The following is a 19,146-nucleotide window of genomic DNA, read 5'->3' as shown; positions in this document are numbered from 1 at the left end:
TGGGTTTCACGTTCCTTTGTTCAGTTTCCCGCCTTTGTTCAGTTTCCATGGTTACTGTCATTATTAGTTCATTGGTTTCAGCTGTGTGTCATTTATTAGCTCGTTTCAGTTTGTTATTTAAGCCTCACCCTTGCCTTCACTCTTTGTCCAGTCTCTGTTATGTTGAGATGTGTTTGCGCTCACTGTTTGCTTGAGTCTTCTGTCTTCAGCGTCCCTGCATGCATCGTTACACATATTTCCATTAATCCTTTTTAATAAAAATACCATTTATTTATCATTTCTTTTTCTTTCTTTTTTTTATGTTGTAATACAAAAAGGGATTCATTTTAAATGCTAAAAGAAAATTTAAGTATCACAACATTATATTTGAGATATGATAAAAATGACATTTAACAGAGTTCTATTATTGTTATTAAAGCTATGTTTTAATGACTGCAAAGGTAAGCTAAAGGTAAACCCTAGAACACACATACACTGCTGCTGCTGTTGGTTATTGTGGCTGCAGAGCAAGTACAGGACTTGCTACTGTCAATACACACACGACACCCTGCTGTGAGCAAGTAAGACATGCTGCTGCTGCTGTACAATATAGTGTACATGAATTACCTGTAGCAGATCTATACAGGTGGAGCTGGGGAAGGTGGAGGGTTTCTGAAAGCGCTACATTGCTACAGCAAATGCTAACCAAGTATTTGAAGGTTGAGCACACAAAGTAAATGGCTACTGATACAACAGGAACCAATCAGCTGTGCCCTATAGAGAATTATGGGATTTCAAGCAAATTGAGTTAAGGACCTACAGTAGCAGCCTGCGCCATCTAGAGTTTCATAACAGAACTTTGTATTTCCAGTAGCTTTTTCCAACAAAACAAAGTAGCTATTTTCCATCCAAAGCTGTGAATTTAACTTGTGCACAAAACTGGAAATCGCAGAAAACATCTAAAAATAAAGCACCATTTCCATTCCATGTGTTCCAGAGAACAAAATCGTCACTTCCTGGTAAATTTGATCAAAATATCTTTAATAAAAATGGAAGTTGCTGCAATCGGAGAAGCCACTGTGGCTCTTTTATCCTAAAGTACATCATAAATGACTTCCATCTCAGAACGTTCTGACAAAATTCAATAAACACCGGGATGTTATCTTGAGTTTGGATGCCTGTTGTTTGTGAACGTAATCATGTGAGACAGTTCTGGGAATGAATTAAACCAAATCATTTTGATGACAGACTTTGGCTCAGGCATTTCAGAATGATCAAACCAACATTTAAAATGCAGTGCAATGAAACTGATCTGCTGGTTAGTCCAGTTATCCAATCACATCCTCTGTTGAGGCAATCACGTTTTTTGTTGTGCATCAAGGAATTAATTTGTGTTTCCATCATAGTTTATGTGCATATCTTGGCATTTTCCATCCATCCAAAATTCGCATAAAAATAGGTGGATGGAACAGGGCTATTGTCACATATTATCTGTGTTTTGGTTCAAGTTTATTTTCTTTACATGTGTTTAGTCTAGGTTTCCTTAGTTGATAAATCCCGCCTGTTCCTTGTTTTCTCCCTCGTTCAGTCAGTGTATACCCCCCTGTTTTGTTTGGTCCTTTTTTATGGAAGCTTGTTTCCGCAAAAGAATAAAACATTTTAAAAGATAATTGCGACTTTTTATCTCACAATTGCGAGTTTACATCTCAACATACATTTACAGACATCAGAATTGCATGATATAAAGTTATGTTATAAAGAGTAAAAAAATCTGAATTGTGAGAAATAAAATTCGCAATTCTGACTTTTTTTCTCACAGTTCTGACTTTATAACATGCAATTGCGAGTTTATATCTTGCAGTTGACTTTATAACATGCAATTGCGAGTATCTCGCAATTCTGACATCTTTTCTCAGAATTGTGAGATATAAAGTCGCAATTGCAAGTTATAAAGTCCAATTCTATCTTTTTTCCCCAGAATTGCGAATTTATATCTTACAATTCTGACTTTATAACACGCAATTGTGACTTTATATCATGCAATTCTGACTTTAACACACAATTGAGACTTTATATCACACAATTCTGACTTAATAACATGCAATTCTGAGATAAAAAGTCAGAATTGCGAGATGTAAACCCGCAATTGTGAGAGAAAAAAGTCAGAATTGTGAGATAAAAGTCGTAATTACCTTTTTTTGTTTTTATTCTGTGGGGAAACAAGCTTCCATACCTTTTTCTGTTCTTGTCTGATAGCTTTCCTAGTGTATTTGTGATTAATTAAAGTACCGTTTGCACATACATTAGAGCCTCGCTCATCTCTCCTCATTCCTAACCGAACCATGACATTGCTTGAGCAGAGGAAATGATTAAACGCTCTATTGATGTCTCTCATATGTAGAATTGGGAAATCTTTTTCTTTGATCTCTTCAATGAATGTTCATAAATACATGCAACAACACAACACATCTCACCTGTAGACTTCTGCAGCTCAGGACTATGATGTCTGTAAGGTTCTCTGCAGCAGTACTTGTACAGTATATGCGTTTATTGAGATGAAAGGTTTGATGAAAGTGATTGTCCACAAGAATAAACGTTTATTTTTTTCTGTTTAAGTCTACTACACAATATGATGTTTTATTAACAAAGTTCGGGAGGAGCAGGTTCAGATAATTAACCAAATTATGCACAGCTGGAGATTAATCAGTAATCAACTCAATGACAGAGTATAAATTCACAGCAGACCTATCTCTGTTCATTGAAAGTTTGTCAGCATCCCTCCTCCACCCCATCTCCTCACTTCCAGTTCCATCTACACTTACCAACTGGGGGGAGTACTCTGGGTTCGGGCCTAACTCCGAGCTCGGAGCCCTCCCCCCGGACAGCACGCCAAATACGCATAAACTTACTGTATTAATTATATGTAGATGTGAACTCGTGAAACCCTTTTTCTGTAACCCTGCTATGAAAGAATTTACATCTCTCACTGTATGTGCTTGTGAGCGTTTGGCTACGTTTTTTAATTACTGTGAAAGTTGCATTGCATTGGCAAACTGCGCAGTGGTACAGCACTGCCGGGACATGTTACCTCAGCAATGTTTAGTGCGCTCAAAACACAGATTCCTTCCAACACGCACGCACGCACGCACGCACGCACGCACGCACGCACGCACGCACGCATGCACGCACGCACACACACACACACACACACACACACACCTCCATCAGTTTATAATTTGACAGATAAATGGCCTCTAAAACACAGTCTGACAGCTTGTTAAGGGAATAAACTGTGAAAGAAATTGTTATTGAAGTACTTTTGATCCACTTCCACTTTATGCACCATTAACGTGCTGAGCAAGTTGATTTAACTTATTCATATCTACATTAACTTCTAAATGGTGTTTGAGCAGGCCCAGGTGCTTAGAAGAGCAGATATCTGAATTCTTCAGGGTATGCAGCTAATCAGGACATAGAGGATGGCTAATTTCTGATGGTGTGATTGTTTCTCTTTGTTCTCCTCTTTCCTCTTTTAGTGGTCATTATCTCTCTCAGAAGACTCTACTTGAAGTACTTCTCTCATCAGAATGTGTGTGTGTGTGTGTGTGTGTGTGTGTGTGTGTGTGTGTGTGTGTGTGTGTGTGTGTGTGTGTGTGTGTGTGTGTGTATTTGGTAGTGATTAAGATGGCCTCAGGATATCAGAAATCCAATCAGGACCCATCTTGCTTAAAGGCCAGTGTGCTTTTGAGAATTAAAACATTGGGCTGAGTTTTCCTTTCCTGCAAGTATCAGTGAAGGAAGACTGCGAAACAGCACAGCAGGTGCAAGAAAACAATGATATGTGAAGTTTTGGCAATTTTACTCATCAGTTCTCTCTCTCTCTCTGCCTCATGGCATTAGAGTGGCACTTACAAGAGAGATACACTTTGGTGTCACATTATGTTTTTAAGACTTTTTTATGAGCCTCCCCCTCCCTCAAAATTGTGATGGCCTATTTGAACTCAGAGTTCTTGACAGGATCCGTCAAACTCAATCCATCAACTGTTACCCTAATTATTGAAAGAAAAAACTATCAAACTAATATGTTTCTTTGGTTTATGAGAAAATACTGTTCAGTCTCTTATGCTAAGGGTGCAACTATTTGATAAAAAAATACAGTAATATTGTGAGATACAGTATTACTCCAGTCTTCAGTGTCACATGATCCTTCAGAAATCATTCCAATATGCTGATTTAGATCTCAAGAAACATTTATTATTATTACCACAGTTGAAATCGGCTGTGCAGCTTGATATTTTTGTGGAAACCATGATAGTTTTTCTGGATTTTTTTTTTTTTTTTTGAACATTTATTTGAAATAGAAATCTGTTGAAACATTTTAAATGTTGGTCAAAATGTAATGTCAGTTTATTCATAATCATGACAACAAATTAACATTAATTTAGGTAATCATTTAGGTAAATTTAAAGATCTTTTTAGTTTTATAAATGCTGTATATTTATGGACATTTATGCTGCTTTCATGTGCTATCGGAATTACCGTAAATACGAGGTTCCAAGTAAAAAAATGGGTAGCACTTTATTTTACAGTTTTGTTCCGCATGTTCATACTTATTATTGCAAAAACGGGGTAATAACTAGGTACAAACCTACCCCTAAACCTAACCTTAACCCATTTAGTTACCTTACTACATGTAGTTACCAGTACTTTCTTGTAAGTACACATACTGTAAAATAAAGTTTAAACAAAAATTGGACATGAACACACTGTTAAGTCGTATTTACCACTGGGAAGCTCTAGGATAATTTTGATACCCATGTTCCCGAGCTGGGTGGGAGGGTTGAGGGGAGAACGATTGCTGCTGTGACTGGTATTATTTATTCGTTTTTTCCACAACAGCTACATCGCCTTGTCTTGTCATTAAAGTGCATATTTACTTATATAAATATTAATTTGAAGCGTATTATACGTTTTATACACAGCGAAAATAGCCTGTATTTGACCAAAATTCCAGAATCGTCAGCAAGCTGACTAACTAGATAGCGCGGTGAATTTTTATGTGGTTGTCAATGAAAGGGACGCTAAATATCATTTTGGCTTTAATAACATTTTCCCAATAAACAGGCAAGAATAAACCCGGTGTCCTCCATGATTCCCGTTCTTTCCGACAACAAATCACTTGAAAGCAGCAAGCTCGTAATCACAACTTCAGAAGTGGGAAGTAGGAAATTTCCATGAAGGCTGCATTACTTAAAGGGGTGGTTTACTGCTTTTTTTCTTTGCATGATTGTGTTTATGGGGTGCAATATAACATGTCTTCGGGGTTTTTTTTTTTTTTTTTGTCTTATTTTTCATAAATTTCACCTTTATTGTAAGCTGCTTTCTCCTCTGTCACTTGAACGACCGGTTGACTTCCTGATTCTATGAAACCACTCCCTCAGAAACAGGCAATGGGCTCAGATTGGTTAGTTGGGCCGGTGTGTTGTAATTGGCTAAACTGCGTAGTGCATGTTGTCCGGAAACTTCACGCCCATTACCTTTACGGGCGAAAGTTGCATGTGCTCCGGTCAAATGTAAATAATGGTGTCAATACTGCCGTATCAGTTTGATCAGAATCAGACCCAGAAAGCGGCAATGAAGAGAATCAAGCAACCTCCCCAAACACGGCTCTTACAAAACGTTTCTGAATGGTACATTTTTTATTATTATTATTCTATTCTATTCTATTCTAATCTACTATTATTATTTCGATACGCTGTTACTTGAAAATGCTACTGCTGCTTGTTAGCTTTTGAGATACGGTTTTCTCCTGATTAAACATTTAATATAACTGAATAAATGACTGAGTAATACCGTTTTTTAAAGTTATTGTTTTAACTTTAGCAGCTGAAGTTGGCTGTTGCGATTACATATATTTTTTTGAACTTTATACACGTTTGTCTTATACACACAAAATAGCATCGAACTAACTGGCTATAAACAAACAGCGTTGGCATTGGTTTACGTTCTTGATCAAATCGAAAAATTACGTCATAAAATATACATGGAAAATACATTTACAAAATTAGTACATAATTACAAATTCAGGTCCAAAATGTTTGTACGCGTTTGTACGTGTAAGTGGCTACTAAAGCCAGCGCTGGCATTTGTTTACGTCCTTGATACAACTAAAACATTAACTTACGTCTGAAATTATACATGCAAACATTATTAAGTCTTACTTACAGGTTGTGGCCCAACAACTGCTGCCTCTGGTTTTAAAGTTGGAACTGCTTCATGTTTTAGTAACAGTTTCTTGTTGAATCCGGCATTGAATTCGTGGAGATTCTGGAAGCTGTCTTCCGTAAAATGCGCAGCACAGAGAGCTATTACGATTGAAATTTTCAGGAACATAATCAAACATAAATTTTAGCCATTGTTGACGAACTACAGCGTCCGTATGAAGCCCGAACACAGAAGACCTGGCAGCTGGGTGAAAATAACACACTTTCGACGGCATGGCTACAGCTCTCCACTATAACTCTTCCTCTTCGACAAAGCCGCAGAAATATGGCCATGCCCCCTTTTTTGCATGGGTTAGTTACGTATAAAACCCGGGAAGTATCTCGTTGTAGTCCCATTCCAGTCGTTTTTGTAGGCATTAAACTTCCTGATTTTTAAAAGACGATATCTCTGCTTACGTTGAACTTTCAGCGCAGCAACTTTGCAGATACTGTTCATGCACCAACAGCAACATTACACACCATTTAAAATGAAAAAAGTGAAATCACAATCAACCACCCCTTTAATGTTTATTGTCAGAAAATTAAGAAATTACACACATTTTCAAACTGTATTTTATCATGTCGAATTGTTTTGTATCCTATATTATGGAAAGAGAAAAGTGTGAGGTGGGACAACTTGTAAACAAAGTCGTGTTGTGAAATCAGTTTCTTTGTTTTAATTTATGCATCAATATGGTTTCACACACTCTTTTGACTGTTATTTAGACTTCATAAAGGTAGGCTACTATTCATAATGCCATTAAGGGCTCAGTAGGTACAATACATTTAAAAGAAGAATATGGCATCCATTCGAGACTCAAAAACAGCCAATCACTGAAATGGAGTGGGGATTTTAATTTATGTTAATTACTGTATGCCATCTGTGCTTGCGATTTCTAAGCACCAATTGACCCGTAAGTGGCTGTAAAAGAGCCCTATGAGGTACACATGTGTACCTGACACCATGAAGGACTCAATCACTCCATCTGAGCTTGAAGGAAACAGGAAGCCTAAACAAAGGTTAACCAATAGCTAATGAATGTGACACTACGTTGTACAATATTAAGTGATTAGAGGATCTATTCATGATGGTTCTACATAAAAAAGCGAGAGCATGGCACACAAACCTTGAACGTTATTTCCAAATTACTGAATCATCTAGTATTGTAATTAAACCAGGACAGTGCAGCCATTTCATTTACATATTAACAAGGGCACAGCTGTCCCTCATTCTTTTTCTGGCATATATAGAATTCTCTGGTATAGGTTACTGTATTTGGACCAAATGAGTAACAAGTTTCTCTCACGCTGGTCCATAATTTCTGCTGCCCTAGAGAGAGACAGTTGTTTCATTCATACAGCACAGATCAAATCAACTCAAATAAGACCTAATCAGATCCACATACACCGGCAAAATATATGTTATTTTGAAAGAGATAACTTTTTAAAATGCGCACACACACACACAGGAAATTTGTGAAATTGGTAAGAAAAAAAGTGAGAAGAATTTTTCAGAAGTTTGCTATGGAGAAGTGCCATAGGTCAGACTATTTGCAATGATTGCAACAAAAATGTAATGTTCTGTATAATTCACAGCCATCAGTATGTATTCTGTGATATAGAGAACAGAAGAGAGATGTATTGACGGAACTCGCAGTCCCACAGTCTAGACGGTCTGAATAGAGTCGGCAGTTTCGCTTTCTTCACTGTGTCCTAACCAGACGTGATAAGATTCCAGTGACAAGCAATTTGTCTGTCCACGCCTAAGGTGAAATTGCTGCTCGACATGACAGGATCACGACCAGTCAGAACATATTTGTTGTTTAGACGTATAGTACAAGCAAAAAAATAAATAAAAATCTGTCATAATTTACTGGCCTCCTGTTGTGAATTAATTAGAGTAATAAGGACACCTAATATAAAGTGGGATCAAAAATATAATAAATCTAGTAATAAATGAATTTGTCTGTGATTTAAAACACATAATTTAAAATCTATTATTATTATTATTATTTGTATTTCTTTGTGAGTGTTGGAAGTGGTTCAATGGTTTATTCTCCCCATTTGAATTTCCATTGGCCTTTTTATTCTTGCAATGACATCCACCATTTCTTTTACCTTTAAGCTAAATAAAAATGGATGAAATGAGGTATAAAATTCAACTGCATGGGAAAAGGTCATAAATGAACCACTTTTAGCAAGATGTTGTGAATCCTGTAGAAGTGAATATAGTGTTTTGAAATCATGATGACATTTTTTTTTTATTATTGCATCTGGTTCGATGATACCTTTAAAATCCACTAAACCTGTCCATTGCACACAAGGTTCAATTTATTAAAATATTCAATGGTTCTTTAAAATTTTTCACTGAAATGTTCTTTGCGCAGTGGCGTAACTTTGTTTTAAAAAGTGGGTGGGACAGGTGGGGTGGGGTGGGGTGGGGTGGGGGGGGTTGCTAATAAAATGCTAAATCAGATATATGAACAATAACATTACGATGACCTTCAATCGATTTAAATAGTAGGCTACATGGGGTTTAATTTGTCGTTTAATGAGATGTAACCTGATATATGTATCCGCTGCTTGACTAACGTGTATCTTAATGGTCCAGTGGTAGAACTTTCGCCAACCGTGTCAGAGGTTCTGGGTTCTAATCTGCTCTCGCATATTTTTATTTTTTATTTTTTTTATATAAATTTTTTTTTTCTCATCAAAACCGTTTATGTTCATCAGTGGTTGTATATCAAGCAGGGGCACGTTTGTGTGCATTATGTTTTGTGATTTCACCAGAACGAATAGAGAGTATCCGCAACGGACTGAAGCGCGCGTCCGAGTGAAGACTGTGCGGTCCACCGAAAACACTGTATCCGCGCCACTGATCGCAGCGCCAACGAGCACTTTGATCACTTGATTTAAAAAACACATTTGAGCGCTAGATCGTCTTTTATTTAAAAAACGAACGAAATGAATGCTCTGCCAGTTAACTGGAGATGTTTTATTTATTTGTAGAATTGGTACATTCGTGCCGCGAGATGTTTTAAAAAGTGATGGGGACAATATCGACCCTGGCAAAAAGTGGTGGGGACATGTCCCACCCGTCCCACCCGCAAATTACGCCTATGTCTTTGCGTAACCCAAAATGGTTCTTCTATAGCTTGCATCGTTGTGCAAATCCCCTTTTGAACCTTTATTTTTAAGAGTGCACAGTTAACAGTAGTGATCTTGCCACATAGTGAGTGCACACACTCTAACACATTGTGTTAGAAAATCATGTGCTATGATATCCCTACATCTGATTTTCCCCGTCTCTGACTCACAATTTTGCATAAGCAGAAAAACACTGTTGGATCATAAAGATGCAGATATGAAAAGCCTGCAGGCATGAAGAGTCCATGACAGCTGTTTGTGTGTCGTTATGTGTAAATGAATCAAGTGAATTGCTTTCATTTACTTTGGTATCTTTATATTCTGTTGTTTCATAGCAGAGGTGATTGGATTAAAGTTGTGTGTGAATTCTCTCTTATCTCTCAAGTCTTGCATTACTAAAACTCACTTGTCAGGCCCTTTACATGTTGAGTGACTTCACAATATTTCAAAATAAGCACTTTGTTGCTTTCATGTACTCAGACTTGTGGCAGATTTGTTCAGGCCCATTAGGGTTGCTGTTAAATTGCAGTGTTGTCAGAGCTTCCAGACTAAGCAGAGCTTATTGTTAAAGTTGGCCTCACCAACCCAGCCTCCAGCTACTCTAACCCACATAAACTGCAGACATGCTTTATACTGTAAGCTAAAACTTATAAGCAGATGGGTGTTTCACTGCCTGTGAAGGTTGTGCTTTGAAAGGCCTTTGAATCACAGTTTTCTTTTTGGTTTGGAGAATAAATGTTCATGATGCTCACCTTGTCTATGGTACTTCGGCTCTGTGCAAGCTAATCTGTAAATCATTTAGTATAGAGATTTCAATCAGTATTAAAACATAGGATAATAAATTGGTTAAAATGCACAATCACAATTATTTTGCTCAAGAATAATAATTTTGATTATTATTATAAACACTGTGACGGGTGCGTAGCTCACTTCACAGTTTAACTCTACCATGATTGAAATTGTCTATTTTGAAGTTTAATTTAATAGGGTTTATTTTATTTTTAAATTCCCTTAGTATAAGAAATAAACACAGGACAAGTTATCAAGTTAACAGTTTATTAAAGTTTGAATGTATAGAAGGGTGCACACTACTTATATTCCCTTTTGTTGTTAAACTCTACCTGAGTCCTAGATTCTTCTGGTCCATGGAGTGAACGGCCGCATTCCATGTGTCAGGAAACAAAGGGAGAGGCGGGGCATTAGCCTCCAAACTTGTACTGTTCCGGAGGAAATTGGACTGTACCATCGTAATCCAAATCGGAGGGAATCTTTTATTTAGTTTCATTCAGTTTCATTTTGTTCTGTTTGTTTGGAGTAGTTTTTGTATTGTGCTTCAATTATTTGATTGCATTATGTTAGGTACGATACAGTGTATATTTTGTTGTGATTATTATTCTTAATTGGGGAACGTTTTCTTTTGATATTTACCTCTTATTTTTGTTTGGTAGAGGCTAAAGAGTATATCTAGCAGTGGTGAATCTCAGAGGGGTGTTCTGTCCAGCCATAGTAACATCATGATCTGCTGATCTTTAGTGTGTTTGTTTGTTTGTTTGTTTGTTTGTTTGTTTGTTTGTTTGTTTGTTTGTTTGTTTGTTAACAGGGGAGATTTATTTATTTTTTAGGTTTGTTTTATTTTTTTGTTAGATTCAGTTAATTTCCATCTTAAGTCTTTGATTTTTATATGGACTTTATGTTTGGAAATTACGTTAATTATATCTGCCCCTGTATATGATTTATTTTTGGAAGAAATAAATCGAATATATTTACTACCTGTCCTGCCTGTTCTTGGCCACACCCTTACAAATGGTGGCAGCGGTGGGATGTGCCAGTAAAGGACAGTGCTGAGTAGTGGTGATATGGCTCCAAAGAAACTGGCACAGTTCAAGCAACGAGATGAAGCAGTGTCGGTGGAGGAGTTGGCTGATGAGCCAGCTGCAGTTGGAGGAGTTCTTCAGAGGGCTGATGATCCTGGGCAGTTGACTGTGCAGGACCTGGCGGAGATGTTTCGTAAGAATATGGAATTTCAGCAACGACAAGAGGCCCAAATGGAGCGGGAGGCAGCTCGGCAGGAGCAACGCTGGAAAATGATGCAGCATCAATTTAACCTTCTCAGAGAGGAAGTGGATAATCGCACTACCCCTGACCCTGGAGGCTTGTTAGTTCCTGATCCTCCTTCCGAGATGCCGGAGAATGGGTCCAATGCCTCAGTGGCCTTTGCTCCAGATCCTGTTCGAGGTATGATTGAGCCCAAGTTGCAGAAATTGGAAGATTCAGATGACATTGAACATTTTCTCACCACTTTTGAACGCATGGCTCTGGCCTGTAAGTGGGGAAAGAGTGAGTGGGCCCTTCGGTTAGTTCCCTTATTGACTGGTAAGGCTAGGAGTGCCTATGTGCACATGGGGATTGAGGAGACGTTGGAGTATGACAAAGTAAAGTCTGCCATATTAAGCAAGTATGCCATTAATCCTGAAACGTACCGTCAAAGATTCCGCTCATTAGGGATCGAGCCTGATGAAACGCCAAAGGAACTTTATGTACGACTTCGAGAACTTTATGAAAAATGGGTGCAACCAAAGGGAAAGACTGTAGAAGCTGTGGGGGAAGTGATTATTTTAGAGCAGTATTTGAGAATGCTTTCACCAGACTTGCAGGTATGGGTAAGGGAACACAACCCTGGTACAGCTGTTCAGGCTGCTTCCTTGGCTGATGTTTTTGTAGCTGCTCGCTCTCGTTCCCAAGTTTGGTATTCTGCTCAAAGGGGGAATAGGGAAAATAGGAGTTCGTCAACATTTGGTCGAGGTGAAGGTAAATTTAATTCCTCTAGTAAGAAGCTTAAGGTTATAGATAGTCAGTTCTCTAGGCCTCTACCTCAGTCTAGTCAGGTGCCCATTTGTTACTATTGTGGACAGGAAGGGCATAAAAAGCCAATGTGTCCTAAGCTATCTGTTAAGATTTCCCAAATATGTTCTGTACCAACAGAAAAATTGACTCCACCTCAAAGCCTGACTGTTCCTGTAGAAGTGAATGGGAAAAGGGTGAATGCATTAATAGACACTGGTAGTATGCAGACGCTAGTGGAAAGTCAGTTGGTGCCAAAATATTACGAAGAGAATGAAGGTAGTGTTGTCATTAGATGCGTTCATGGTGAGGAGCAGATTTACCCTATAGTAAAAGTGCAGGTAGTGGTACAAGAGCAACCCTATTTGTTGAAAGTAGGGGTGGTAGAAACATTGCCGTATCCTGTGATTTTAGGGCAAGATTTTCCTCTGCTGTTGAACCTTTTGCATTTTGACTCTGTTTGTAGTATGGTGATGACCCGAGCTCAGGTTAGGCAGTCTATGGATGAGTCTGAACCCTTTAAGAGTCTTCCATTCTTTGATGCTGAGCTGGAAGCTGGTCCAGTTAAAGTAAGGAAATCTAGAAGGCAGAGAAGGCAAGAGAAGTACAGATATGTGGAAACTGATGCTCAGGTACAGGGTGGAAAGCTGGATGAATTGATTGGGTTTCAGATTCCCAGTAATATGGCTGAGTTGCAACAAACTGATCCTGTTTTGTCTTCACTGTATCAACAAGCTATTTTGACAGGTAAGGAAGAAGGTGTGAAGTCTGTAGAGAGTAGAGTAGTAGAGAGGTTTGTTCTTCAAGAGAACGTGCTGTATCGACAACAGGGAGATGGTTTACAGATGGTGGTACCTAAGGCAGTTCAAAATATAGTCCTGGCTTTGGGTCACTCAATTCCCTGGGCAGGTCATCTGGGTAGGCAGAAAACGCTGGCTCGAATAAAGAAACATTTTTATTGGCCTGGCCTTAGAGTGGATGTTGTAAAATTCTGTAAAACCTGTCCTGAGTGTCAGTTGACCTCTAATAGACTCCCCTCTAAAGCTCCTCTTCATCCTCTTCCAGTTATAGGAGTCCCATTTGAACGACTTGCTATGGACATAGTTGGTCCAGTTGAAAAAAGTAGAGCCGGGCATAGGTTTATGTTAGTGGTGAGTGATTATGCAACCAGGTATCCAGAGGTGTTTCCTTTGAGGACTATTGGAGCTAAGCAAGTAGCTACCTGTTTGATTCAGTTGTTTTCTCGGGTAGGATTTCCTAGAGAGATACTGACTGATTGTGGGACCAATTTCACCTCAAACCTCTTAAAGCAAGTCTACCAGTTATTGAGCATAAAGGGCTTGAAATCTACGCCGTTCCATCCTCAAACGGATGGATTAGTAGAGAGGTTTAATCAAACCCTCAAAAGTATGCTCCGTAAATTCATCAATGAGACCGGTGCAGATTGGAATCAATGGTTGCCTTATTTGCTCTTTGCATATCGTGAAGTACCCCAGGCCTCAACCGGTTTTTCACCCTTCGAATTGTTATATGGCCACGATGTGAGAGGACCACTGTCTCTGTTAAAGGAGACCTGGGCCGGTGAGAAGGGAGAGGGGGAAGGAATAGATGTTGCATCCTTTGTCGTGGCAATGCATGAAAAATTGCAAGGAATGACAAATTTAGCTCAAGAGCATATGGTAGAGGCTAAAGAGTATATCTAGCAGTGGTGAATCTCAGAGGGGTGTTCTGTCCAGCCATAGTAACATCATGATCTGCTGATCTTTAGTGTGTTTGTTTGTTTGTTTGTTTGTTATTTTGTTAACAGGGGAGATTTATTTATTTTTTAGGTTTGTTTTATTTTTTTGTTAGATTCAGTTAATTTCCATCTTAAGTCTTTGATTTTTATATGGACTTTATGTTTGGAAATTACGTTAATTATATCTGCCCCTGTATATGATTTATTTTTGGAAGAAATAAATCGAATATATTTACTACCTGTCCTGCCTGTTCTTGGCCACACCCTTACAAACACAAATCAAGAGATGTCAAAATATGCAGGGTTTATTTTTTTATTTACATCATGAGAAGTGGTAAAACCTTATCTCCAAAGCTAAAACTATTTGTGTTTTAAATGTAAATTATTTTAAATTATGTTAATGTTTTCTTTTTTTTCATTAGTTAACATTAGTTAATGCATTGATTAACATGAACTAACTATGAGCAATATATCTTTACTACATTTATAAGCCTGTTAATGTTAGTTAATAAAAAATGTTAGTTCACAGTGCATTAACCAATGTTAACAGATACAACATTTTACTTTAACGTATATGTTGGACCTAACATTAACTAAGATTAATTAATGCTGTAGAGGTATTGTTGTAAGTTCACATTAATGTAGTTAACTAATGTTAACAAATATTGTACAATGTTCCTGTTTGTTTGTACCCTTATTTTGAAGTGTATTCATGGAAAGTGCTCATAAAATAACATCATAAAGCATGACACATTACCTGCTATACTCAATGGTGTTGATTTCCTACGGTTTATCACCGTTCACAGATCTACTCTGTGACAGAAGATATTTCTCTATATCCGTGTTTACGGCAGAGACTGCTGGGAGTTTGATCTCGGTGAAATCTCCTGCTTTACGGTCTGTACATTGCCACACTTTAAAGCCGTCCCTAAGGCCCCATTCTGATCTTGCTCTTCCCCAGTTTTATCTCTTCCTCATCTTTCTTTCTATGGCTGACTACATCTCCCATGGGCTGACTGGAGTCACTGAAATACACATACACCTGTGTTGCTCAAGAACATTTTAATGCACAGATGTTTCATATTGTTATGCTTTCCTTAAGCCAAATGATACATCCCATTTACTGGGTTAGTTGTTACTTTTTGTACGTGATCATCGTGTTCATCTTCAAGTGGATGAAGTAATTCATAATTCCAAGTGTCTTCTTTCAGCACCATGGACAGTGACAAATCTCTATGGAGCTGAATATAGACAATTGAGCATTGTTCAGATTATTTTGGGCATATTTTAGTATGCTGGGCTGGGGATGGGGGGATGGGAGCTGTTGGGTTGGGCTGCCTCTGCAGGTTGGATGCTGTCTTGTCCCTTATCAATGAACAAATCATTATTAATATCATTATTGGTATTACCATCATTATCAGAAAGTTTGTTATCAACATCTTTATTATCACTACTGATATTTGTTATTATAATGATTAATATCTTTATTTTAAAAGGAAAGGAAAGGAGGGAAAGGGAGAACATGAAGAGGACATGAAAAAATAGGAAAATCTGTCTTATCAATTGATCAAGAAAAAGTATTTGATCGTGTTGGTCATGATTACCTTTGAAATGTTTTGAAAGCATTTGGGTTTGGAGAAACATTCATTTCTTGGATTAAAGGGATAGTTCACTTTGAAATTAATTTTTGGTATGTTTTAGCTTACCTCAAGGGCATCCAAGATGTAGGTGTCTTTTTTTCCGCAGTAGTTTCAATTTTGATATTTTTAGGTCAAACCGTTCTTGTCTGTCAGTCATATAATGCAGGTCTATGGTCATTATCTCAAAACACAAGCACAGAGTCCAAATTAAAACAATTCCCCGTCGTCCAAATTAAACAATTCCCCATCGTAAGTACACATTGATGGCCTAAGACACGAAACGAGCGGTTTGTGTGAGAAAACGAACAGTATTTATATCGTTGTCCGTAGTGCATTATGGGAGAGCCGTAGGCGTACACACTAGATGTCGCCTTGTCTACGGCAGTTCATTGGAACGAATGTCTTTAAGGCGACATCTAGTGTATATATCTATGCACCAGTCTGCGTACACGTCAGATCAGATCACTTCGACATGGCTGTGTATAAGAGGTAAAAACTATATAAATACTGTTCGTTTTCTCACACAAACCGCTCGTTCCGTGTCTTAGGCCATCAATGTGTACTTACGATGGGGAATTGTTTAATTTGGACGACGGGGAATTGTTTTAATTTGGACTCTGTGCTTGTGTTTTGAGACCGTGACCATAGACCTGCATTATATGACTAACAGACAAGAACGGTTTGACCTAAAAATATCAAAATTTTAACTACTGCGCAAAATAAGACACCTACATCTTGGATGCCCTTGAGGTAAGCTAAAACATACCAAAAATTAATTTCAAAGTGAACTATCCCTTTAAGTTACTGTAGGGGCCTCAGTAATTGTTGTCCAAAACCTGTTAGGAGGGGAATTAGGCAGGGTTGTCCAATTTCTGGACAACTCTACAGCTTAGTTATTGAGCCTTTGCTAATTAAGATGAAAAATAATGTGAAAGGTTTTCATATACCAGGAGATTTTAATGGGTCAAGTGTCTCTGTTTCAGTTTATGCTGATGATGTAACTGTGTGGACAAGAGGATATTCAGATACTGTCTAGAAGTTTAGGTTTATATGAGAGAGCCTCTTCATCAAAAGTAAATTGGGCAAAGAGTGAGGGTTTTGTTGTGGGTTCCTGGAAAAATGGTGGGCCACCTAAGCTTCCAGGGGGGTTACAATGGAATACAGAGGGAAATAAAATTCTTGGAGTATTTCTGGGTAAAGAAAATTCTAGACAAAAAAAACTGGGAGGGTATGCTGGAGAAGGTGTCAGCCAAGTTGTCTAAATGGAAAAGGCTATTACCTGAACTATCCTACAGGGGTAGAGTCTTGGTTACAAATAACCTGGCCACCTCCATGCTATGGCACAGACAAAATGTGCTGGATCCTACAAATGAACTGATAAAAGTTATACAGAAGAAGTTTGTAGAATTTTTTTGGTCGGGGCAACACTGGGTTCCTGTATCTGCGTTAAATCTGCCTTTACAAGAAGGAGGACAAGCTCTGATAGACATAAGAAGCAGGATTATGACTTTTAGACTGCAAACAGCACAAATAATATTATATGAAGAGGATCTGGGATGGATTCGTGTTGCCTGTGCTATTTTTAGGACAGCATCTGGTCTTGGTTATGAGAAACAATTGTTTTTACTGAGACTTAAAGAACTGGACTTAAGTAATTTAACCCTGTTTTATCAGTCAATGCTGAAAGCTTGGCTTGATAACTTCAATGTCAACAGAGATCTTTCAAAACCAAAGGAGTGCATTATGGGAGAGCCATTGTTTTACAATCCACTGATACAAACCAGAACTCTGTCATCAGGAAGCTTGATGAACTGCCTGGCGGGAGCTGGATTCAAGAGGATAGGAGATCTGAGAGACCTTAAAGGATGGGAAACGGCTGCAGCACTACATGCAGTGTGAAACGGGTACTCGATCTCTCCGTCTTCTACAGCAGGTGTTAGAGGAGGTGCAGAGAGCATTGCCTGGAACCTGCAGGGAGGCACTGGAAACTCAACCAGCTCAAGATTGGAGGAGAAATGATCAGTTCCCAACTATCAGTGAATCTGCAGCAGCAAAGGAAAATTATGAAGATACTGACACATTACTAACTTTTAAGTCCCCGGAGATGGGACAGTTTCATGAAACAGGTAAAAAAGCAATCTACCTTACTTGTGTTAAAGTTGCCCATCAGACTGTGTTAAAACGAGTACGAGCAGGGAGGTGGACAGAAGTGTTTGGATCAGACTTTAAAGGATCCTGGAGGTCTCTGTACAAACCTCCCATTGAAAAATGTACAGCACCTATAGTGGAGACTTATTCATGGTGTTATAGCTACAAACAGACACGTGGCACACCTGAATCCAGCAGTGGGTAAGGAATGTCCTTTTTGTGGAATTGAAGGGACAGTTGACCACTTATTTATTTATTGTGTGAGGTTAGGCAGTCTTTTTTTATTTATTTTTTTAGTTTGTTAGAAGGTTTTGGTGAAGATTTTTCCAATCAGTATTTTATAAGTGGTCACAAATATACATTTCATGAGAGAAGAAAAATATGCATATTGAATTTTTTGTTGGGTATGGCCAAAATGGCAATTTGGAAAACTCTGAAAAAAAAAAGTTATTGGGTATAGGCATGGTGACTGAATTAAAATTGAATACACATATTTTAAATTGATTAATGATATTCAAAGGTTCTCTGAAATATGGTCTGTGGAAGGAGTTTTGAGTGAGGTTTTGGATGGCATGTTGATTTTAAAATTGTAAAGATGTTTGAAGTATAAATGTCATATGTGTATATATTTTTTATTGTATTATTATTAGTGAATTTTTGGATTATATGATCAGATAAGAAATCTGGTATCTGGTAATATATTATAGCCTAGTTATATAGTTATACACACTCTCTTACAGTACATTACTCACATATCCTGTGATAGCACAAATAAATGCACGGCCATTTGCATTTGCACTTTGCAACAAAAATATAAATGAACACACTGTTGCATTTTTAACAAACTTTTAAACATTTTGCAATGTGACAATTATAAGCTGTTTGATCAGTCTACCGGTTACACTTACGTTATAGATGGATCACGTTTGTGTCGGAGACTCCTTGTCTATGGAAGATGCAAAAATGCAAACATTACATAGGAACAATGATCCAGTGTTTGTTCAGGAGCAATTACATGAAATCCGTTTTATGTGTTCCATTCCACATCCGTTTTAAGGTATTCCACTCAGACTATACACAATCACAGTTACATGCATATTAAGTGATTTTCTAGATTTGAAGCAAGATTTTTTTTCCACCCCAATGAAATCACTGGGTCTTGCCTTGCCACCCCTGAAAAAGGTTCTGGCTACACCCCTGTCTCCAACCCTAATTAAACATCCCTGAAGCAGCTAATCAAGGCCTTCAGGGATACTTCAAAATTACAGTCATTGAGTGAAGACTCAGCAATTTTGGATGGTATAGGCATGAATACATAAAATGTTCTTCAATTGAGTTCAGCACTGGTGAGATCAGATGTCATGACAGACATGAGCAGACTACATTTCTG

The 19,146-nt window shown here is 38.0% G+C and overlaps 2 protein-coding genes across 2 annotated transcripts in view; one reads left to right on the top strand and one right to left on the bottom strand.

The window, feature by feature from the left end:
- The window catches only part of tspeara (thrombospondin-type laminin G domain and EAR repeats a), a 197,696-nt gene extending 181,846 nt beyond the window's left edge, over positions 1-15,850 (top strand). Inside the window, exon 13 of the transcript XR_014211532.1 lies at positions 15,631-15,850. The gene's annotated coding sequence lies outside the window, so the exon portion shown is untranslated. The remainder of the gene's footprint in view (positions 1-15,630) is intronic.
- Positions 1-19,146, bottom strand: part of iqcb1 (IQ motif containing B1) — a 364,203-nt gene that overhangs the window by 145,232 nt on the left and 199,825 nt on the right. The gene's annotated exons all lie outside the window — the stretch shown is intronic.

The sequence above is a fragment of the Leuciscus leuciscus genome, assembly GCF_965113295.1.
Source record: "Leuciscus leuciscus genome assembly, chromosome: 14".
NCBI classification, from domain to species: domain Eukaryota; kingdom Metazoa; phylum Chordata; class Actinopteri; order Cypriniformes; family Leuciscidae; genus Leuciscus; species Leuciscus leuciscus.
The sequence above is the reverse complement of the archived record's forward strand: the minus strand, read 5'-3'. Positions and strand labels throughout refer to the sequence as shown.